Source organism: Notolepis coatsorum, assembly GCF_963971535.1.
Source record: "Notolepis coatsorum genome assembly, chromosome: 12".
Taxonomy (NCBI): Eukaryota; Metazoa; Chordata; class Actinopteri; order Aulopiformes; family Paralepididae; genus Notolepis; species Notolepis coatsorum.
The window spans coordinates 116,294,958-116,320,911 of record NC_140176.1 but is presented as its reverse complement, the minus strand read 5'-3'; the positions used below and the strand labels follow the sequence as shown (position 1 = coordinate 116,320,911).

Sequence of the window (25,954 nt, the reverse complement as noted above, 5' to 3'; positions counted from 1 at the left end):
TTTCCTCACAGGTGCATGTTTGTCACAGATGGTTAAAAACTATTTCATAAATAATTGTAAGGCCTTCTGAGTTAATTTAACCACACTATCCCACTCTATCTTGTTCGGATCTTCAACAAATGCATTTTCACAAAAATGTTTTTACATTATTTTGTAAATTACCGTAGGCCCAGCTTTTGCCACCTTAGTTTTCCTTGCCATTGCAATGATATTATGATCACTAAAGCCTATTGGTACCGATACAACCTTTGAACACATATCAATAGAGTTAGTAAAACATGATCTATACAAGTAGAGGAGGATCTTCCCATGCCCCTGCTATTAACTCTTGTGGGTAAATGCACAATCTGTGACAGATTACAGACACTGGCTGCATCCTTTAACTTCTTTTTCAGTGTACTTGTTTTAGAGAACCAGTCTATGTTCAGGTCGACAGGTGCCCAACAAAATATATTTCACTGTTGATGTCAGTAACTGTCTGCAAATGTGTGCATATATCCTCCAGGTACTGAGTATTTGAGCCCGGTGGTCTATAGCAGCATCCTACTAGAATGGGTTTAAGATGAGGTAGATGGATCTAGAATGGGTTTAAGATGAGGTAGATGGATCTAGAATGGGTTTGAGATGAGGTAGATGCATCTAGAATGGGTTTAAGATGAGGTAGATGGATCTAGAATGGGTTTAAGATAAGGTAGATGGATCTAGAATGGGTTTAAGATGAGGTAGATGCATCTAGAATGGGTTTAAGATGAGGTAGATGGATCTAGAATGGGTTTGAGATGAGGTAGATGCATCTAGAATGGGTTTAGGATGAGGTAGATGCATCTAGAATGGGTTTGAGATGAGGTAGATGCATCTAGAATGGGTTTAAGATGAGGTAGATTAATCTAGAATGGGTTTGAGATGAGGTAGATGGATCTAGAATGGGTTTAAGATGAGGTAGATGGATCTAGAATGGGTTTGAGATGAGGTAGATGCATCTAGAATGGGTTTAAGATGAGGTAGATGGATCTAGAATGGGTTTAAGGTGAGGTAGATGGATCTAGAATGGGTTTAAGATGAGGTAGATGGATCTAGAATGGGTTTAAGATGAGGTAGATGGATCTAGAATGGGTTTAAGATGAGGTAGATGGGTCTAGAATGGGTTTGAGATGAGGTAGATGCATCTAGAATGTGTTTAGGATGAGGTAGATGCATCTAGAATGGGTTTGAGATGAGGTAGATGCATCTAGAATGGGTTTAAGATGAGGTAGATTCATCTAGAATGGGTTTGAGATGAGGTAGATGGATCTAGAATAGGTTTGAGATGAGGTAGATGCATCTAGAATGGGTTTAAGATGAGGTAGATGGATCTATAATGGGTTTGAGATGAGGTAGATGGATCTAGAATGGGTTTGAGAGGTAGATGGATCTAGAATGGGTTTGAGATGAGGTAGATGCATCTAGAATGGGTTTGATATGAGGTAGATGCATCTAGAATGGGTTTAAGATGAGGTAGATGCATCTAGAATGGGTTTAAGATGAGGTAGATGGATCTAGATGAGGTAGATGGATCTAGAATGGGTTTAAGATGAGGTAGATGGATCTAGAATGGGTTTAAGATGAGGTAGATGGATCTAGAATGGGTTTGAGATGAGGTAGATGCATCTAGAATGGGTTTAGGATGAGGTAGATGCATCTAGAATGGGTTTGAGATGAGGTAGATGCATCTAGAATGGGTTTAAGATGAGGTAGATTAATCTAGAATGGGTTTGAGATGAGGTAGATGGATCTAGATTGGATTTGAGATGAGGTAGATGCATCTAGAATGGGTTTAAGATGAGGTAGATGGATCTAGAATGGGTTTAAGGTGAGGTAGATGGATCTAGAATGGGTTTAAGATGAGGTAGATGGATCTAGAATGGGTTTAAGATGAGGTAGATGGATCTAGAATGGGTTTAAGATGAGGTAGATGGATCTAGAATGGGTTTAAGATGAGGTAGATGGATCTAGAATGGGTTTAAGATGAGGTAGATGGATCTATAATGGGTTTGAGATGAGGTAGATGCATCTAGAATGGGTTTAGGATGAGGTAGATGCACCTAGAATGGGTTTGAGATGAGGTAGATGCATCTAGAATGGGTTTAAGATGAGGTAGATTCATCTAGAATGGGTTTGAGATGAGGTAGATGGATCTAGAATAGGTTTGAGATGAGATAGATGCATCTAGAATGGGTTTAAGATGAGGTAGATGGATCTATAATGGGTTTGAGATGAGGTAGATGGATCTAGAATGGGTTTGAGAGGTAGATGGATCTAGAATGGGTTTGAGATGAGGTAGATGCATCTAGAATGGGTTTGATATGAGGTAGATGCATCTAGAATGGGTTTAAGATGAGGTAGATGAATCTAGAATGGGTTTAAGATGAGGTAGATGGATCTAGATGAGGTAGATGGATCTAGAATGGGTTTAAGATTAGGTAGATGGATCTAGAATGGGTTTAAGATGAGGTAGATGCATCTAGAATGGGTTTGAGATGAGGTAGATGCATCTAGAATGGGTTTAGGATGAGGTAGATGCATCTAGAATGGGTTTGAGATGAGGTAGATGCATCTAGAATGGGTTTAAGATGAGGTAGATTAATCTAGAATGGGTTTGAGATGAGGTAGATGGATCTAGAATGGGTTTAAGATGAGGTAGATGGATCTAGAATGGGTTTAAGATGAGGTAGATGGATCTAGAATGGGTTTGAGATGAGGTAGATGGATCTAGAATGGGTTTGAGAGGTAGATGGATCTAGAATGGGTTTGAGATGAGGTAGATGCATCTAGAATGGGTTTGATATGAGGTAGATGCATCTAGAATGGGTTTAAGATGACGTAGATGCATCTAGAATGGGTTTAAGATGAGGTAGATGGATCTAGATGAGGTAGATGGATCTAGAATGGGTTTAAGATTAGGTAGATGGATCTAGAATGGGTTTAAGATGAGGTAGATGCATCTAGAATGGGTTTGAGATGAGGTAGATGCATCTAGAATGGGTTTAGGATGAGGTAGATGCATCTAGAATGGGTTTGAGATGAGGTAGATGCATCTAGAATGGGTTTAAGATGATGTAGATTAATCTAGAATGGGTTTGAGATGAGGTAGATGGATCTAGAATGGGTTTAAGATAGGGCTGGGCGATATGGCCTAAATATGGTATCACGATATTTTCTGACCTTTCGGCGATACACGATACACATCACGATGTTTTTCTTTTTTACCCCAAACAATTCATTATGAGGCTTACCAAGACAGTATTTGAGTTTGCAAGCTAACATTAAAGACAAAATAAAATACCCATGCATTTAGCATTTTTATATTAGATTTAGATTATTAGATTATATATTGCATATGAGATATTATATGATTTAGATATGAAATATGATGAATTGAAAATGGGGGACCCTGATGTAAACAAGACTAAAGTCTTTCTCTGGTCTGCATCCCCTTAACAATTGTATGTATTGAGCTGTACTGTACCCATTCTGCAATATGTTAAAGTTTTAAATCAATCAATCAATAAATAGCATTTTAGCATTTTTATGAAACTACTGTATATATGTATGTCTCTAAATGTTTTGATGAATTGAAAATGGAGGACCCTTATGTAAAAAAGCCGAAAGTCTTTTTCTGGTCTTCATCCTCCTGTACTGTATTGTACCCATTCTGCAACCTTTTAATACAGTTTTCATTCATTCATTCTGACGGAAACATAATCATTTTGATTGACAGTCGAGTCTGCCAATGACGTCACACCGCTTGCACCCGCCCTGCTGTTCTTAGCACCAATCGGCAAGCGTTTAGTTTTTGACTTCCTGAATGTCCCGTGTGCTGAACATCAACAAAGCTACTAACGTTAGCTCCCCGCGGCCGTCGAGTAGGAGACCAGTGCTTCACAGGATGACTAAATGAGGCATAATGATTTTACTACAACGAATGTTATAATAAAAGCCTTTCCATACATCTGTCTGATTGAAAACTTTATTAACAGACCGCGGAATGGGCATATCTCAGCACAGGCTGAGATATGAACGAGTAACGTGTGGACAGATTGACGCGACACAATCCTCTTGGGCAAAACATCACGATATCCACGATACGTTGAAAAAGTGTATCGTTAATGAACTGTACCCGATATTTATATAATATCGTCATATCGCCCAGCCCTAGTTTAAGATAAGGTAGATGGATCTAGAATGGGTTTGAGATGAGGTAGATGCATCTAGAATGGGTTTAAGATGAGGTAGATGGATCTAGAATGGGTTTAAGGTGAGGTAGATGGATCTAGAATGGGTTTAAGATGAGGTAGATGGATCTAGAATGGGTTTAAGATGAGGTAGATGGATCTAGAATGGGTTTAAGATGAGGTAGATGGATCTAGAATGGGTTTAAGATGAGGTAGATGGATCTAGAATGGGTTTAAGATGAGGTAGATGGATCTAGAATGGGTTTGAGATGAGGTAGATGCATCTAGAATGGGTTTAGGATGAGGTAGATGCACCTAGAATGGGTTTGAGATGAGGTAGATGCATCTAGAATGGGTTTAAGATGAGGTAGATTCATCTAGAATGGGTTTGAGATGAGGTAGATGGATCTAGAATGGGTTTGAGATGAGGTAGATGCATCTAGAATGGGTTTAAGATGAGGTAGATGGATCTATAATGTGTTTGAGATTAGGTAGATGGATCTAGAATGGGTTTGAGAGGTAGATGGATCTAGAATGGGTTTGAGATGAGGTAGATGCATCTAGAATGGGTTTGATATGAGGTAGATGCATCTAGAATGAGTTTAATATGAGGTAGATGTATCTAGAATGGGTTTAAGATGAGGTAGATGGATCTAGATGAGGTAGAAGGATCTAGAATGGGTTTAAGATGAGGTAGATTCATCTAGAATGGGTTTGAGATGAGGTGGATGGATCTAGAATGGGTTTAAGATGAGGTAGATGGATCTAGAATGGATTTGAGATGAGGTAGATGCATCTAGAATGGGTTTAAGATGAGGTAGATGGATCTAGAATGGGTTTAAGGTGAGGTAGATGGATCTAGAATGGGTTTAAGATGAGGTAGATGGATCTAGAATGGGTTTAAGATGAGGTAGATTGATCTAGAATGGGTTTAAGATGAGGTAGATGGATCTAGAATGGGTTTAAGATGAGGTAGATGGATCTAGAATGGGTTTAAGATGAGGTAGATGGATCTATAATGGGTTTGAGATGAGGTAGATGCATCTAGAATGGGTTTAGGATGAGGTAGATGCACCTAGAATGGGTTTGAGATGAGGTAGATGCATCTAGAATGGGTTTAAGATGAGGTAGATTCATCTAGAATGGGTTTTAGATGAGGTAGATGGATCTAGAATAGGTTTGAGATGAGATAGATGCATCTAGAATGGGTTTAAGATGAGGTAGATGGATCTATAATGGGTTTGAGATGAGGTAGATGGATCTAGAATGGGTTTGAGAGGTAGATGGATCTAGAATGGGTTTGAGATGAGGTAGATGCATCTAGAATGGGTTTGATATGAGGTAGATGCATCTAGAATGGGTTTAAGATGACGTAGATGCATCTAGAATGGGTTTAAGATGAGGTAGATGGATCTAGATGAGGTAGATGGATCTAGAATGGGTTTAAGATGAGGTAGATGGATCTAGAATGGGTTTGAGATGAGGTAGATGCATCTAGAATGGGTTTAAGATGAGGTAGATGGATCTAGAATGGGTTTAAGATAAGGTAGATGGATCTAGAATGGGTTTAAGATGAGGTAGATGCATCTAGAATGGGTTTAAGATGAGGTAGATGGATCTAGAATGGGTTTGAGATGAGGTAGATGCATCTAGAATGGGTTTAGGATGAGGTAGATGCATCTAGAATGGGTTTGAGATGCGGTAGATGCATCTAGAATGGGTTTAAGATGAGGTAGATTAATCTAGAATGGGTTTGAGATGAGGTAGATGGATCTAGAATGGGTTTAAGATGAGGTAGATGGATCTAGAATGGGTTTGAGATGAGGTAGATGCATCTAGAATGGGTTTAAGATGAGGTAGATGGATCTAGAATGGGTTTAAGGTGAGGTAGATGGATCTAGAATGGGTTTAAGATGAGGTAGATGGATCTAGAATGGGTTTAAGATGAGGTAGATGGATCTAGAATGGGTTTAAGATGAGGTAGATGGGTCTAGAATGGGTTTGAGATGAGGTAGATGCATCTAGAATGTGTTTAGGATGAGGTAGATGCATCTAGAATGGGTTTGAGATGAGGTAGATGCATCTAGAATGGGTTTAAGATGAGGTAGATTCATCTAGAATGGGTTTGAGATGAGGTAGATGGATCTAGAATAGGTTTGAGATGAGGTAGATGCATCTAGAATGGGTTTAATATGAGGTAGATGGATCTATAATGGGTTTGAGATGAGGTAGATGGATCTAGAATGGGTTTGAGAGGTAGATGGATCTAGAATGGGTTTGAGATGAGGTAGATGCATCTAGAATGGGTTTGATATGAGGTAGATGCATCTAGAATGGGTTTAAGATGAGGTAGATGCATCTAGAATGGGTTTAAGATGAGGTAGATGGATCTAGATGAGGTAGATGGATCTAGAATGGGTTTAAGATGAGGTAGATGGATCTAGAATGGGTTTAAGATGAGGTAGATGGATCTAGAATGGGTTTGAGATGAGGTAGATGCATCTAGAATGGGTTTAGGATGAGGTAGATGCATCTAGAATGGGTTTGAGATGAGGTAGATGCATCTAGAATGGGTTTAAGATGAGGTAGATTAATCTAGAATGGGTTTGAGATGAGGTAGATGGATCTAGAATGGATTTGAGATGAGGTAGATGCATCTAGAATGGGTTTAAGATGAGGTAGATGGATCTAGAATGGGTTTAAGGTGAGGTAGATGGATCTAGAATGGGTTTAAGATGAGGTAGATGGATCTAGAATGGGTTTAAGATGAGGTAGATGGATCTAGAATGGGTTTAAGATGAGGCAGATGGATCTAGAATGGGTTTAAGATGAGGTAGATGGATCTAGAATGGGTTTAAGATGAGGTAGATGGATCTATAATGGGTTTGAGATGAGGTAGATGCATCTAGAATGGGTTTAGGATGAGGTAGATGCACCTAGAATGGGTTTGAGATGAGGTAGATGCATCTAGAATGGGTTTAAGATGAGGTAGATTCATCTAGAATGGGTTTGAGATGAGGTAGATGGATCTAGAATAGGTTTGAGATGAGATAGATGCATCTAGAATGGGTTTAAGATGAGGTAGATGGATCTATAATGGGTTTGAGATGAGGTAGATGGATCTAGAATGGGTTTGAGAGGTAGATGGATCTAGAATGGGTTTGAGATGAGGTAGATGCATCTAGAATGGGTTTGATATGAGGTAGATGCATCTAGAATGGGTTTAAGATGAGGTAGATGAATCTAGAATGGGTTTAAGATGAGGTAGATGGATCTAGATGAGGTAGATGGATCTAGAATGGGTTTAAGATTAGGTAGATGGATCTAGAATGGGTTTAAGATGAGGTAGATGCATCTAGAATGGGTTTGAGATGAGGTAGATGCATCTAGAATGGGTTTAGGATGAGGTAGATGCATCTAGAATGGGTTTGAGATGAGGTAGATGCATCTAGAATGGGTTTAAGATGAGGTAGATTAATCTAGAATGGGTTTGAGATGAGGTAGATGGATCTAGAATGGGTTTAAGATGAGGTAGATGGATCTAGAATGGGTTTAAGATGAGGTAGATGGATCTAGAATGGGTTTGAGATGAGGTAGATGGATCTAGAATGGGTTTGAGAGGTAGATGGATCTAGAATGGGTTTGAGATGAGGTAGATGCATCTAGAATGGGTTTGATATGAGGTAGATGCATCTAGAATGGGTTTAAGATGACGTAGATGCATCTAGAATGGGTTTAAGATGAGGTAGATGGATCTAGATGAGGTAGATGGATCTAGAATGGGTTTAAGATTAGGTAGATGGATCTAGAATGGGTTTAAGATGAGGTAGATGCATCTAGAATGGGTTTGAGATGAGGTAGATGCATCTAGAATGGGTTTAGGATGAGGTAGATGCATCTAGAATGGGTTTGAGATGAGGTAGATGCATCTAGAATGGGTTTAAGATGATGTAGATTAATCTAGAATGGGTTTGAGATGAGGTAGATGGATCTAGAATGGGTTTAAGATAGGGCTGGGCGATATGGCCTAAATATGGTATCACGATATTTTCTGACCTTTCGGCGATACACGATACACATCACGATGTTTTTCTTTTTTACCCCAAACAATTCATTATGAGGCTTACCAAGACAGTATTTGAGTTTGCAAGCTAACATTAAAGACAAAATAAAATACCCATGCATTTAGCATTTTTATATTAGATTTAGATTATTAGATTATATATTGCATATGAGATATTATATGATTTAGATATGAAATATGATGAATTGAAAATGGGGGACCCTGATGTAAACAAGACTAAAGTCTTTCTCTGGTCTGCATCCCCTTAACAATTGTATGTATTGAGCTGTACTGTACCCATTCTGCAATATGTTAAAGTTTTAAATCAATCAATCAATAAATAGCATTTTAGCATTTTTATGAAACTACTGTATATATGTATGTCTCTAAATGTTTTGATGAATTGAAAATGGAGGACCCTTATGTAAAAAAGCCGAAAGTCTTTTTCTGGTCTTCATCCTCCTGTACTGTATTGTACCCATTCTGCAACCTTTTAATACAGTTTTCATTCATTCATTCTGACGGAAACATAATCATTTTGATTGACAGTCGAGTCTGCCAATGACGTCACACCGCTTGCACCCGCCCTGCTGTTCTTAGCACCAATCGGCAAGCGTTTAGTTTTTGACTTCCTGAATGTCCCGTGTGCTGAACATCAACAAAGCTACTAACGTTAGCTCCCCGCGGCCGTCGAGTAGGAGACCAGTGCTTCACAGGATGACTAAATGAGGCATAATGATTTTACTACAACGAATGTTATAATAAAAGCCTTTCCATACATCTGTCTGATTGAAAACTTTATTAACAGACCGCGGAATGGGCATATCTCAGCACAGGCTGAGATATGAACGAGTAACGTGTGGACAGATTGACACGACACAATCCTCTTGGGCAAAACATCACGATATCCACGATACGTTGAAAAAGTGTATCGTTAATGAACTGTACCCGATATTTATATAATATCGTCATATCGCCCAGCCCTAGTTTAAGATAAGGTAGATGGATCTAGAATGGGTTTGAGATGAGGTAGATGCATCTAGAATGGGTTTAAGATGAGGTAGATGGATCTAGAATGGGTTTAAGGTGAGGTAGATGGATCTAGAATGGGTTTAAGATGAGGTAGATGGATCTAGAATGGGTTTAAGATGAGGTAGATGGATCTAGAATGGGTTTAAGATGAGGTAGATGGATCTAGAATGGGTTTAAGATGAGGTAGATGGATCTAGAATGGGTTTAAGATGAGGTAGATGGATCTAGAATGGGTTTGAGATGAGGTAGATGCATCTAGAATGGGTTTAGGATGAGGTAGATGCACCTAGAATGGGTTTGAGATGAGGTAGATGCATCTAGAATGGGTTTAAGATGAGGTAGATTCATCTAGAATGGGTTTGAGATGAGGTAGATGGATCTAGAATGGGTTTGAGATGAGGTAGATGCATCTAGAATGGGTTTAAGATGAGGTAGATGGATCTATAATGTGTTTGAGATTAGGTAGATGGATCTAGAATGGGTTTGAGAGGTAGATGGATCTAGAATGGGTTTGAGATGAGGTAGATGCATCTAGAATGGGTTTGATATGAGGTAGATGCATCTAGAATGAGTTTAATATGAGGTAGATGTATCTAGAATGGGTTTAAGATGAGGTAGATGGATCTAGATGAGGTAGAAGGATCTAGAATGGGTTTAAGATGAGGTAGATTAATCTAGAATGGGTTTGAGATGAGGTGGATGGATCTAGAATGGGTTTAAGATGAGGTAGATGGATCTAGAATGGATTTGAGATGAGGTAGATGCATCTAGAATGGGTTTAAGATGAGGTAGATGGATCTAGAATGGGTTTAAGGTGAGGTAGATGGATCTAGAATGGGTTTAAGATGAGGTAGATGGATCTAGAATGGGTTTAAGATGAGGTAGATGGATCTAGAATGGGTTTAAGATGAGGTAGATGGATCTAGAATGGGTTTAAGATGAGGTAGATGGATCTATAATGGGTTTGAGATGAGGTAGATGCATCTAGAATGGGTTTAGGATGAGGTAGATGCACCTAGAATGGGTTTGAGATGAGGTAGATGCATCTAGAATGGGTTTAAGATGAGGTAGATTCATCTAGAATGGGTTTTAGATGAGGTAGATGGATCTAGAATAGGTTTGAGATGAGATAGATGCATCTAGAATGGGTTTAAGATGAGGTAGATGGATCTATAATGGGTTTGAGATGAGGTAGATGGATCTAGAATGGGTTTGAGAGGTAGATGGATCTAGAATGGGTTTGAGATGAGGTAGATGCATCTAGAATGGGTTTGATATGAGGTAGATGCATCTAGAATGGGTTTAAGATGACGTAGATGCATCTAGAATGGGTTTAAGATGAGGTAGATGGATCTAGATGAGGTAGATGGATCTAGAATGGGTTTAAGATTAGGTAGATGGATCTAGAATGGGTTTAAGATGAGGTAGATGCATCTAGAATGGGTTTGAGATGAGGTAGATGCATCTAGAATGGGTTTAGGATGAGGTAGATGCATCTAGAATGGGTTTGAGATGAGGTAGATGCATCTAGAATGGGTTTAAGATGAGGTAGATTAATCTAGAATGGGTTTGAGATGAGGTAGATGGATCTAGAATGGGTTTAAGATGAGGTAGATGGATCTATAATGGGTTTGAGATGAGGTAGATGGATCTAGAATGGGTTTGAGAGGTAGATGGATCTAGAATGGGTTTGAGATGAGGTAGATGCATCTAGAATGGGTTTGAGAGGTAGATGGATCTAGAATGGGTTTGATATGAGGTAGATGCATCTAGAATGGGTTTAAGATGACGTAGATGCATCTAGAATGGGTTTAAGATGAGGTAGATGGATCTAGATGAGGTAGATGGATCTAGAATGGGTTTAAGATTAGGTAGATGGATCTAGAATGGGTTTAAGATGAGGTAGATGCATCTAGAATGGGTTTGAGATGAGGTAGATGCTTCTAGAATGGGTTCAGGATGAGGTAGATGCATCTAGAATGGGTTTGAGATGAGGTAGATGCATCTAGAATGGGTTTAAGATGAGGTAGATTAATCTAGAATGGGTTTGAGATGAGGTAGATGGATCTAGAATGGGTTTAAGATAGGGCTGGGCGATATGGCCTAAATATGGTATCACGATATTTTCTGACCTTTCGGCGATACACGATACACATCACGATGTTTTTCTTTTTTACCCCAAACAATTCATTATGAGGCTTACCAAGACAGTATTTGAGTTTGCAAGCTAACATTAAAGACAAAATAAAATACCCATGCATTTAGCATTTTTATATTAGATTTAGATTATTAGATTATATATTGCATATGAGATATTATATGATTTAGATATGAAATATGATGAATTGAAAATGGGGGACCCTGATGTAAACAAGACTAAAGTCTTTCTCTGGTCTGCATCCCCTTAACAATTGTATGTATTGAGCTGTACTGTACCCATTCTGCAATATGTTAAAGTTTTAAATCAATCAATCAATAAATAGCATTTTAGCATTTTTATGAAACTACTGTATATATGTATGTCTCTAAATGTTTTGATGAATTGAAAATGGAGGACCCTTATGTAAAAAAGCCGAAAGTCTTTTTCTGGTCTTCATCCTCCTGTACTGTATTGTACCCATTCTGCAACCTTTTAATACAGTTTTCATTCATTCATTCTGACGGAAACATAATCATTTTGATTGACAGTCGAGTCTGCCAATGACGTCACACCGCTTGCACCCGCCCTGCTGTTCTTAGCACCAATCGGCAAGCGTTTAGTTTTTGACTTCCTGAATGTCCCGTGTGCTGAACATCAACAAAGCTACTAACGTTAGCTCCCCGCGGCCGTCGAGTAGGAGACCAGTGCTTCACAGGATGACTAAATGAGGCATAATGATTTTACTACAACGAATGTTATAATAAAAGCCTTTCCATACATCTGTCTGATTGAAAACTTTATTAACAGACCGCGGAATGGGCATATCTCAGCACAGGCTGAGATATGAACGAGTAACGTGTGGACAGATTGACGCGACACAATCCTCTTGAGCAAAACATCACGATATCCACGATACGTTGAAAAAGTGTATCGTTAATGAACTGTACCCGATATTTATATAATATCGTCATATCGCCCAGCCCTAGTTTAAGATAAGGTAGATGGATCTAGAATGGGTTTGAGATGAGGTAGATGCATCTAGAATGGGTTTAAGATGAGGTAGATGGATCTAGAATGGGTTTAAGGTGAGGTAGATGGATCTAGAATGGGTTTAAGATGAGGTAGATGGATGTAGAATGGGTTTAAGATGAGGTAGATGGATCTAGAATGGGTTTAAGATGAGGTAGATGGATCTAGAATGGGTTTAAGATGAGGTAGATGGATCTAGAATGGGTTTAAGATGAGGTAGATGGATCTAGAATGGGTTTGAGATGAGGTAGATGCATCTAGAATGGGTTTAGGATGAGGTAGATGCACCTAGAATGGGTTTGAGATGAGGTAGATGCATCTAGAATGGGTTTAAGATGAGGTAGATTCATCTAGAATGGGTTTGAGATGAGGTAGATGGATCTAGAATGGGTTTGAGATGAGGTAGATGCATCTAGAATGGGTTTAAGATGAGGTAGATGGATCTATAATGTGTTTGAGATTAGGTAGATGGATCTAGAATGGGTTTGAGAGGTAGATGGATCTAGAATGGGTTTGAGATGAGGTAGATGCATCTAGAATGGGTTTGATATGAGGTAGATGCATCTAGAATGAGTTTAATATGAGGTAGATGTATCTAGAATGGGTTTAAGATGAGGTAGATGGATCTAGATGAGGTAGAAGGATCTAGAATGGGTTTAAGATGAGGTAGATTAATCTAGAATGGGTTTGAGATGAGGTGGATGGATCTAGAATGGGTGTAAGATGAGGTAGATGGATCTAGAATGGATTTGAGATGAGGTAGATGCATCTAGAATGGGTTTAAGATGAGGTAGATGGATCTAGAATGGGTTTAAGGTGAGGTAGATGGATCTAGAATGGGTTTAAGATGAGGTAGATGGATCTAGAATGGGTTTAAGATGAGGTAGATGGATCTAGAATGGGTTTAAGATGAGGTAGATGGATCTAGAATGGGTTTAAGATGAGGTAGATGGATCTAGAATGGGTTTAAGATGAGGTAGATGGATCTATAATGGGTTTGAGATGAGGTAGATGCATCTAGAATGGGTTTAGGATGAGGTAGATGCACCTAGAATGGGTTTGAGATGAGGTAGATGCATCTAGAATGGGTTTAAGATGAGGTAGATTCATCTAGAATGGGTTTTAGATGAGGTAGATGGATCTAGAATAGGTTTGAGATGAGATAGATGCATCTAGAATGGGTTTAAGATGAGGTAGATGGATCTATAATGGGTTTGAGATGAGGTAGATGGATCTAGAATGGGTTTGAGAGGTAGATGGATCTAGAATGGGTTTGAGATGAGGTAGATGCATCTAGAATGGGTTTGATATGAGGTAGATGCATCTAGAATGGGTTTAAGATGACGTAGATGCATCTAGAATGGGTTTAAGATGAGGTAGATGGATCTAGATGAGGTAGATGGATCTAGAATGGGTTTAAGATTAGGTAGATGGATCTAGAATGGGTTTAAGATGAGGTAGATGCATCTAGAATGGGTTTGAGATGAGGTAGATGCATCTAGAATGGGTTTAGGATGAGGTAGATGCATCTAGAATGGGTTTGAGATGAGGTAGATGCATCTAGAATGGGTTTAAGATGAGGTAGATTAATCTAGAATGGGTTTGAGATGAGGTAGATGGATCTAGAATGGGTTTAAGATGAGGTAGATGGATCTAGAATGGGTTTAAGATGAGGTAGATGGATCTATAATGGGTTTGAGATGAGGTAGATGGATCTAGAATGGGTTTGAGAGGTAGATGGATCTAGAATGGGTTTGAGATGAGGTAGATGCATCTAGAATGGGTTTGAGAGGTAGATGGATCTAGAATGGGTTTGATATGAGGTAGATGCATCTAGAATGGGTTTAAGATGACGTAGATGCATCTAGAATGGGTTTAAGATGAGGTAGATGGATCTAGATGAGGTAGATGGATCTAGAATGGGTTTAAGATTAGGTAGATGGATCTAGAATGGGTTTAAGATGAGGTAGATGCATCTAGAATGGGTTTGAGATGAGGTAGATGCTTCTAGAATGGGTTCAGGATGAGGTAGATGCATCTAGAATGGGTTTGAGATGAGGTAGATGCATCTAGAATGGGTTTAAGATGAGGTAGATTAATCTAGAATGGGTTTGAGATGAGGTAGATGGATCTAGAATGGGTTTAAGATAGGGCTGGGCGATATGGCCTAAATATGGTATCACGATATTTTCTGACCTTTCGGCGATACACGATACACATCACGATGTTTTTCTTTTTTACCCCAAACAATTCATTATGAGGCTTACCAAGACAGTATTTGAGTTTGCAAGCTAACATTAAAGACAAAATAAAATACCCATGCATTTAGCATTTTTATATTAGATTTAGATTATTAGATTATATATTGCATATGAGATATTATATGATTTAGATATGAAATATGATGAATTGAAAATGGGGGACCCTGATGTAAACAAGACTAAAGTCTTTCTCTGGTCTGCATCCCCTTAACAATTGTATGTATTGAGCTGTACTGTACCCATTCTGCAATATGTTAAAGTTTTAAATCAATCAATCAATAAATAGCATTTTAGCATTTTTATGAAACTACTGTATATATGTATGTCTCTAAATGTTTTGATGAATTGAAAATGGAGGACCCTTATGTAAAAAAGCCGAAAGTCTTTTTCTGGTCTTCATCCTCCTGTACTGTATTGTACCCATTCTGCAACCTTTTAATACAGTTTTCATTCATTCATTCTGACGGAAACATAATCATTTTGATTGACAGTCGAGTCTGCCAATGACGTCACACCGCTTGCACCCGCCCTGCTGTTCTTAGCACCAATCGGCAAGCGTTTAGTTTTTGACTTCCTGAATGTCCCGTGTGCTGAACATCAACAAAGCTACTAACGTTAGCTCCCCGCGGCCGTCGAGTAGGAGACCAGTGCTTCACAGGATGACTAAATGAGGCATAATGATTTTACTACAACGAATGTTATAATAAAAGCCTTTCCATACATCTGTCTGATTGAAAACTTTATTAACAGACCGCGGAATGGGCATATCTCAGCACAGGCTGAGATATGAACGAGTAACGTGTGGACAGATTGACGCGACACAATCCTCTTGGGCAAAACATCACGATATCCACGATACGTTGAAAAAGTGTATCGTTAATGAACTGTACCCGATATTTATATAATATCGTCATATCGCCCAGCCCTAGTTTAAGATAAGGTAGATGGATCTAGAATGGGTTTGAGATGAGGTAGATGCATCTAGAATGGGTTTAAGATGAGGTAGATGGATCTAGAATGGGTTTAAGGTGAGGTAGATGGATCTAGAATGGGTTTAAGATGAGGTAGATGGATCTAGAATGGGTTTAAGATGAGGTAGATGGATCTAGAATGGGTTTAAGATGAGGTAGATGGATCTAGAATGGGTTTAAGATGAGGTAGATGGATCTAGAATGGGTTTAAGATGAGGTAGATGGATCTAGAATGGGTTTGAGATGAGGTAGATGCATCTAGAATGGGTTTAGGATGAGGTAGATGCACCTAGAATGGGTTTGAGATGAGGTAGATGCATCTAGAATGGGTTTAAGATGAGGTAGATTCATCTAGAATGGGTTTGAGATGAGGTATGTGGATCTAGAATGGGTTTGAGATGAGGTAGATGCATCTAGAATGGGTTTAAGATGAGGTAGATGGATCTATAATGTGTTTGAGATTAGGTAGATGGATCTAGAATGGGTTTGAGAGGTAGATGGATCTAGAATGGGTTTGAGATGAGGTAGATGCATCTAGAATGGGTTTGATATGAGGTAGATGCATCTAGAATGAGTTTAATATGAGGTAGATGTATCTAGAATGGGTTTAAGATGAGGTAGATGGATCTAGATGAGGTAGAAGGATCTAGAATGGGTTTAAGATGAGGTAGATTAATCTAGAATGGGTTTGAGATGAGGTGGATGGATCTAGAATGGGTTTAAGATGAGGTAGATGGATCTAGAATGGATTTGAGATGAGGTAGATGCATCTAGAATGGGTTTAAGATGACGTAGATGCATCTAGAATGGGTTTAAGATGAGGTAGATGGATCTAGATGAGGTAGATGGATCTAGAATGGGTTTAAGATGAGGTAGATGCATCTAGAATGGGTTTGAGATGAGGTAGATGCATCTAGAATGGGTTTAGGATGAGGTAGATGCATCTAGAATGGGTTTGAGATGAGGTAGATGCATCTAGAATGGGTTTAAGATGAGGTAGATTAATCTAGAATGGGTTTGAGATGAGGTAGATGGATCTAGAATGGGTTTAAGATGAGGTAGATGGATCTAGAATGGGTTTAAGATGAGGTAGATGGATCTATAATGGGTTTGAGATGAGGTAGATGGATCTAGAATGGGTTTGAGAGGTAGATGGATCTAGAATGGGTTTGAGATGAGGTAGATGCATCTAGAATGGGTTTGAGAGGTAGATGGATCTAGAATGGGTTTGATATGAGGTAGATGCATCTAGAATGGGTTTAAGATGACGTAGATGCATCTAGAATGGGTTTAAGATGAGGTAGATGGATCTAGATGAGGTAGATGGATCTAGAATGGGTTTAAGATTAGGTAGATGGATCTAGAATGGGTTTAAGATGAGGTAGATGCATCTAGAATGGGTTTGAGATGAGGTAGATGCATCTAGAATGGGTTCAGGATGAGGTAGATGCATCTAGACTGGGTTTGAGATGAGGTAGATGCATCTAGAATGGGTTTAAGATGAGGTAGATTAATCTAGAATGGGTTTGAGATGAGGTAGATGGATCTAGAATGGGTTTAAGATAGGGCTGGGCGATATGGCCTAAATATGGTATCACGATATTTTCTGACCTTTCGGCGATACACGATACACATCACGATGTTTTTCTTTTTTACCCCAAACAATTCATTATGAGGCTTACCAAGACAGTATTTGAGTTTGCAAGCTAACATTAAAGACAAAATAAAATACCCATGCATTTAGCATTTTTATATTAGATTTAGATTATTAGATTATATATTGCATATGAGATATTATATGATTTAGATATGAAATATGATGAATTGAAAATGGGGGACCCTGATGTAAACAAGACTAAAGTCTTTCTCTGGTCTGCATCCCCTTAACAATTGTATGTATTGAGCTGTACTGTACCCATTCTGCAATATGTTAAAGTTTTAAATCAATCAATCAATAAATAGCATTTTAGCATTTTTATGAAACTACTGTATATATGTATGTCTCTAAATGTTTTGATGAATTGAAAATGGAGGACCCTTATGTAAAAAAGCCGAAAGTCTTTTTCTGGTCTTCATCCTCCTGTACTGTATTGTACCCATTCTGCAACCTTTTAATACAGTTTTCATTCATTCATTCTGACGGAAACATAATCATTTTGATTGACAGTCGAGTCTGCCAATGACGTCACACCGCTTGCACCCGCCCTGCTGTTCTTAGCACCAATCGGCAAGCGTTTAGTTTTTGACTTCCTGAATGTCCCGTGTGCTGAACATCAACAAAGCTACTAACGTTAGCTCCCCGCGGCCGTCGAGTAGGAGACCAGTGCTTCACAGGATGACTAAATGAGGCATAATGATTTTACTACAACGAATGTTATAATAAAAGCCTTTCCATACATCTGTCTGATTGAAAACTTTATTAACAGACCGCGGAATGGGCATATCTCAGCACAGGCTGAGATATGAACGAGTAACGTGTGGACAGATTGACGCGACACAATCCTCTTGGGCAAAACATCACGATATCCATGATACGTTGAAAAAGTGTATCGTTAATGAACTGTACCCGATATTTATATAATATCGTCATATCGCCCAGCCCTAGTTTAAGATAAGGTAGATGGATCTAGAATGGGTTTGAGATGAGGTAGATGCATCTAGAATGGGTTTAAGATGAGGTAGATGGATCTAGAATGGGTTTAAGGTGAGGTAGATGGATCTAGAATGGGTTTAAGATGAGGTAGATGGATCTAGAATGGGTTTAAGATGAGGTAGATGGATCTAGAATGGGTTTAAGATGAGGTAGATGGATCTAGAATGGGTTTAAGATGAGGTAGATGGATCTAGAATGGGTTTGAGATGAGGTAGATGCATCTAGAATGGGTTTAGGATGAGGTAGATGCACCTAGAATGGGTTTGAGATGAGGTAGATGCATCTAGAATGGGTTTAAGATGAGGTAGATTCATCTAGAATGGGTTTGAGATGAGGTAGGTGGATCTAGAATGGGTTTGAGATGAGGTAGATGCATCTAGAATGGGTTTAAGATGAGGTAGATGGATCTATAATGTGTTTGAGATTAGGTAGATGGATCTAGAATGGGTTTGAGAGGTAGATGGATCTAGAATGGGTTTGAGATGAGGTAGATGCATCTAGAATGGGTTTGATATGAGGTAGATGCATCTAGAATGAGTTTAATATGAGGTAGATGTATCTAGAATGGGTTTAAGATGAGGTAGATGGATCTAGATGAGGTAGAAGGATCTAGAATGGGTTTAAGATGAGGTAGATTAATCTAGAATGGGTTTGAGATGAGGTGGATGGATCTAGAATGGGTTTAAGATGAGGTAGATGGATCTAGAATGGATTTGAGATGAGGTAGATGCATCTAGAATGGGTTTAAGATGAGGTAGATGGATCTAGAATGGGTTTAAGGTGAGGTAGATGGATCTAGAATGGGTTTAAGATGAGGTAGATGGATCTAGAATGGGTTTAAGATGAGGTAGATGGATCTAGAATGGGTTTAAGATGAGGTAGATGGATCTAGAATGGGTTTAAGATGAGGTAGATGGATCTATAATGGGTTTGAGATGAGGTAGATGCATCTAGAATGGGTTTAGGATGAGGTAGATGCACCTAGAATGGGTTTGAGATGAGGTAGATGCATCTAGAATGGGTTTAAGATGAGGTAGATTCATCTAGAATGGGTTTGAGATGAGGTAGATGGATCTAGAATAGGTTTGAGATGAGATAGATGCATCTAGAATGGGTTTAAGATGAGGTAGATGGATCTATAATGGGTTTGAGATGAGGTAGATGGATCTAGAATGGGTTTGAGAGGTAGATGGATCTAGAATGGGTTTGAGATGAGGTAGATGCATCTAGAATGGGTTTGATATGAGGTAGATGCATCTAGAATGGGTTTAAGATGACGTAGATGCATCTAGAATGGGTTTAAGATGAGGTAGATGGATCTAGATGAGGTAGATGGATCTAGAATGGGTTTAAGATTAGGTAGATGTATCTAGAATGGGTTTAAGATGAGGTAGATGCATCTAGAATGGGTTTGAGATGAGGTAGATGCATCTAGAATGGGTTTAGGATGAGGTAGATGCATCTAGAATGGGTTTGAGATGAGGTAGATGCATCTAGAATGGGTTTAAGATGAGGTAGATTAATCTAGAATGGGTTTGAGATGAGGTAGATGGATCTAGAATGGGTTTAAGATGAGGTAGATGGATCTAGAATGGGTTTAAGATGAGGTAGATGGATCTATAATGGGTTTGAGATGAGGTAGATGGATCTAGAATGGGTTTGAGAGGTAGATGGATCTAGAATGGGTTTGAGATGAGGTAGATGCATCTAGAATGGGTTTGAGAGGTAGATGGATCTAGAATGGGTTTGATATGAGGTAGATGCATCTAGAATGGGTTTAAGATGACGTAGATGCATCTAGAATGGGTTTAAGCTGAGGTAGATGGATCTAGATGAGGTAGATGGATCTAGAATGGGTTTAAGATTAGGTAGATGGATCTAGAATGGGTTTAAGATGAGGTAGATGCATCTAGAATGGGTTTGAGATGAGGTAGATGCATCTAGAATGGGTTCAGGATGAGGTAGATGCATCTAGAATGGGTTTGAGATGAGGTAGATGCATCTAGAATGGGTTTAAGATGAGGTAGATTAATCTAGAATGGGTTTGAGATGAGGTAGATGGATCTAGAATGGGTTTAAGATAGGGCTGGGCGATATGGCCTAAATATGGTATCACGATATTTTCTGACCTTTCGGCGATACACGATACACATCACGATGTTTTTCTTTTTTACCCCAAACAATTCATTATGAGGCTTACCAAGACAGTATTTGAGTTTGCAAGCTAACATTAAAGACAAAATAAAATACCCATGCATTTAGCATTTTTATATTAGATTTAGATTATTAGATTATATATTGCATATGAGATATTATATGATTTAGATATGAAATATGATGAATTGAAAATGGGGGACCCTGATGTAAACAAGACTAAAGTCTTTCTCTGGTCTGCATCCCCTTAACAATTGTATGTATTGAGCTGTACTGTACCCATTCTGCAATATGTTAAAGTTTTAAATCAATCAATCAATAAATAGCATTTTAGCATTTTTATGAAACTACTGTATATATGTATGTCTCTAAATGTTTTGATGAATTGAAAATGGAGGACCCTTATGTAAAAAAGCCGAAAGTCTTTTTCTGGTCTTCATCCTCCTGTACTGTATTGTACCCATTCTGCAACCTTTTAATACAGTTTTCATTCATTCATTCTGACGGAAACATAATCATTTTGATTGACAGTCGAGTCTGCGTCACACCGCTTGCACCCGCCCTGCTGTTCTTAGCACCAATCGGCAAGCGTTTAGTTTTTGACTTCCTGAATGTCCCGTGTGCTGAACATCAACAAAGCTACTAACGTTAGCTCCCCGCGGCCGTCGAGTAGGAGACCAGTGCTTCACAGGATGACTAAATGAGGCATAATGATTTTACTACAACGAATGTTATAATAAAAGCCTTTCCATACATCTGTCTGATTGAAAACTTTATTAACAGACCGCGGAATGGGCATATCTCAGCACAGGCTGAGATATGAACGAGTAACGTGTGGACAGATTGACAATCCTCTTGGGCAAAACATCACGATATCCACGATACGTTGAAAAAGTGTATCGTTAATGAACTGTACCCGATATTTATATAATATCGTCATATCGCCCAGCCCTAGTTTAAGATAAGGTAGATGGATCTAGAATGGGTTTGAGATGAGGTAGATGCATCTAGAATGGGTTTAAGATGAGGTAGATGGATCTAGAATGGGTTTAAGGTGAGGTAGATGGATCTAGAATGGGTTTAAGATGAGGTAGATGGATCTAGAATGGGTTTAAGATGAGGTAGATGGATCTAGAATGGGTTTAAGATGAGGTAGATGGATCTAGAATGGGTTTAAGATGAGGTAGATGGATCTAGAATGGGTTTAAGATGAGGTAGATGGATCTAGAATGAGTTTGAGATGAGGTAGATGCATCTAGAATGGGTTTAGGATGAGGTAGATGCACCTAGAATGGGTTTGAGATGAGGTAGATGCATCTAGAATGGGTTTAAGATGAGGTAGATTCATCTAGAATGGGTTTGAGATGAGGTAGATGGATCTATAATGGGTTTGAGATGAGGTAGATGCATCTAGAATGGGTTTAAGATGAGGTAGATGGATCTATAATGTGTTTGAGATGAGGTAGATGGATCTAGAATGGGTTTGAGAGGTAGATGGATCTAGAATGGGTTTGAGATTAGGTAGATGCATCTAGAATGGGTTTGATATGAGGTAGATGCATCAAGAATGGGTTTAATATGAGGTAGATGCATCTAGAATGGGTTTAAGATGCGGTAGATGGATCTAGATGAGGTAGAAGGATCTAGAATGGGTTTAAGATGAGGTAGATGGATTTAGAATGGGTTTAAGATGAGGTAGATGGATCTAGAATGGGTTTAAGATGAGGTAGATGGATCTGTCACCATAGTATTTCCACAACTGATGCACTTAGAACAGCTCTCACTTTGACTGGTTTATGTTCTTAAAAAGCTACACCTCCTCCATGCTTATTTCTATCATATCTGTAAAAGTTATTCCCCTGTATTGCTACCTGGAAAAAATAGTCTATGAACAGGTCGAAAAGTACCTAGAAGGAAAAAATCTCATCTACGAATTCCGATCTGGCTTCAGAACATCCCACTCCATTGACACATGCCTTCTTTATTTGAACGACCACATCAAACGAGAGGTGGACGTGGGCAAATACTGCGGCATGGTCATGCTGGACCTACAAAAGGCTTTCGACACTGTCAATCATTCCATTCTGATTGACAAGCTAAAAGCAATTGGTTTTGATAGTTTATCAGTGAGCTGGATGCAATCCTACCTTGAGGGGAGATAACAGATGGTAGAGGTAAACGGTACCCTACCCCCCCCCCCCTCCCAGTGAGCTGTGGTGTTCCACAAGGAAGCATACTAGGACCGTTACTGTTCCTAATTTATGCAAATGACATGTCATCAGCTTGTGACTGCAACGTGTTCCTGTTCGCGGACGACTCAGCCCTGCTGGTCTCTGACAAGAACAAGTTATAGGTTGAAAAAACCCTCAGCTCTGAACTAGGCAGAATCTGCACCTGGCTCGCTGATAACAAACTATCATTACACCTGGGTAAAACAGAGTCCATTCTCTTCGGATAAAATAACAAACTCAGCAAGACCGACGGCTTCTCAGTCACAGTGGGTGACAATATTGTCACACGGAAAGATGAAATTACATACCTGGGTTCCATCCTAGAGGCAGATCTTTCCTGTGACAAGATGGCATCCAATGTAATCAAAAAAGTCAACCATCGAACAAGATTATTGTACCGGATCTCCTCTCTGGTAAACAAAAATACCCTGAAGACTAACCGGAGCACTCATTCAAAGGTACTACGACTATTAGGGCTGTCCCAAATACTTCGGCGAAGAATATATAAAAAAAAAAAGTCATCTATATATATTTCTTTTGGTGCAAAATCAACTCTGCCTCTCTGTTAACTACAACAAGCAGAAGAAAGACAAAGGCAAAAAAAAGCTTACAACTGAGAAGTTGAACACTAGCAGAGAAGCTAACGATAGCAGCAGCAGCCTGTCGGATTCGGATGAAGACCAAGCTGAAACTACAGCGCCGAACGAGCACCACCGCCGACCACAACATTCGGATCATACAGATGAAGCTTTTCGTTTTCATGGGAGCTTTGCCGCGACGCGCGCACAGTGATATCACGTCGTTGAAATTAATTAGGAACCCAGGCTGCTGTTCTATTTTATGCCGCCAGGAGGCGCAAAGTCATTAGACGGACGCTACAACGTCCTACACAGTATATACTGTATAACGATCTGTATATGTTTTGTTGTCTAGAATAAATACCATACCATATGTCTACAGGTGTATATGTGAATAGGCGTTCTAAACCTTTAAATTACAATGACGGCGAATTGCTTAGGAATGCTGAACAATGATCCGCGTTTATGCAGTCAAAGCGGTAATATAATGGATCTATTTTGTCTGGTACCGTGGTTTAGCGGTTTATGGGCATACCTCTCAAGCTGACGACCGGGGTTTGAATCCCACCCATTCTGATATATATATTTTTTTGTATTATTTATAAAATGAAATTGCCTGCAACGATGTGCATAATACAATAGTAATAATATATAATAAGAATCCAACCAATCCATCCAAAAATCGAATACAATAAACAGTGTAAAGCAAATAATTTATCATATCAATTATCATTTATCAATTTTAGGTTGTATCAAACCAGACGGCTGTGATCGCAACCACTGTCAAGAGTTCAGTTTTATGTTATTATCTACATAATATCTGATGGTGAAACGCTGTGCGTGGGGTACCTGTAATTCGGACACCAGGTACCCCGAAAGACTGGATGGAGGAGTATATTTTTGTACCTTTTCCGAAGCCCAAAAGAAAACTCGAGAAATGCAAGCGGTGGATTGTGTTGTTGTAAACAGCTGAACGTGAAGACCATTACCAAGGACACTTATGTTTGCTCAAAGGTAAGGTCAATTCATAAAGACATAATATTTGACGGCATGTAATATAAACGTAGACCAAACTATTAATTTGCTAACGTTTGACTTTAACTGCGAACTAGCTATTGTGTATCCAGCCCAGTTAGCCAACGTTAGCAGCTAGCTAACGTTAGCTGCCAACATAAATATATCTACTCGTCCTCGCTAGTTAGCTGGTGTTTTTACTGTAGCTAACTTTGGCTTCTCTCTTTTCACCCCAAAGCACTTCAGAGATGGGAAGCCATCTCCCATCCGGGCTCTCGTGTCTGCTCTCACCCAAAAAAGGTAACAATATCGCACATATTTCTGCATCATAACGTTAAGTTCTAGCTCTGTTATCAATACATCCAACTGTGTTATCAGTATGTTCTAACTGTGTATTAGCAGAATACTAATAACAGAATACTACTACATGCACTAAGAATGCTCGATGCACTTCAGATGGCATAGTGCCACTTGAAACCAGTAACAACAGGGACAATGATGTAAACAGTAAATAAGTCCTGGACTTTTCGTTTTATCCCTGACAAGGCAAACACAAATGTTGATCTGTCAAAGTTATGTTTGTTGTCAATAAAATCCACTTTGAGCTGCATTTTATGTATGAAAGATGCTCCATAAATGAACTATTATTATTATCTGTCTATGCTTAGCTAATACTCAGCTTTGTGTTTTTTCACAGAATGAGGTGTGCTGGAGATGTTACTGCCCTCACAGAGACGACACAGGTCAATCCAACACAGGACATGAGTGACAATGAAAGAGGTATGATTTATGTTTTTGGACTAAAGTGAGCATCATGGAATGTGTGCAACTTTACAATCATGTCATTGATGAACTGAATATCTCTGTGAACTCTCTCAATATATATATCTCTTCTTGTAAAAAGTACAAAGTCACAGTAGCAGTGAAGGGCTTGGGGTAATATGTGGACTGTATGAAGGCATCTGAAATTTTCTTTCTCTTTAGTATCTGGCCAAATTCTGATGCAGTCAGCCTGCCCTCTCGCTCCTTGTGCCGCAGTGGACATGCAGCCTGTCCCGTCGTTTGCAGTTGCTGTACAAACCACAGCTAACTTCAGTCCCATTGACATATAGCAGAACTGATTGGCAAATTAACACAATGCCCCTGCGTGTGCAGCTCTTGCTTGTTCTTATGAAACTGAGACAAAATCATGATTTAAAAGATTTGGCATTTAGATTTATGATTGATGAACGTAGTGTTGGTACTTTGTTCAACGCATGGGTCATCTTTCTTGTACAGGTGACACGGACCCCAAAATTGTCAACAAGAACGGAGAATGGATCTGACTGGAACGCTAGCTGGATTATACATTGCAACATGACAGTAAATACTATTGTAATAAAACGTTCAAAACTATGTTCAATTTGTGTATTGTTTTGTTACTATAAGATCGCACTGTACCGACGTCACAGATGAGCTCTATAAAAAAAAAGATTGAATTGCTCAGAATTTAAAATTGTGTCCCCAATAGGACATAATAATATTAATATTATTCCCCAGTATGACACAATAAACACAGAATGAATGCTACCAAAGAGAATGCTATATGCAATTTGCTCATATACATAACATAGCCCA

At 39.0% G+C, this 25,954-nt stretch overlaps 1 long non-coding RNA gene across 1 annotated transcript in view; it reads left to right on the top strand.

Annotated features, from left to right (window-relative positions):
• Positions 1-25,699, top strand: part of LOC311237698 — a 93,691-nt gene extending 67,992 nt beyond the window's left edge. The window contains exons 3-5 of the long non-coding RNA XR_014620302.1: positions 24,576-24,637; positions 25,035-25,117; positions 25,616-25,699. This is a non-coding gene — a long non-coding RNA (uncharacterized lncRNA). The remainder of the gene's footprint in view (positions 1-24,575; positions 24,638-25,034; positions 25,118-25,615) is intronic.
• The last annotated feature ends 255 nt before the right edge of the window (positions 25,700-25,954 follow it).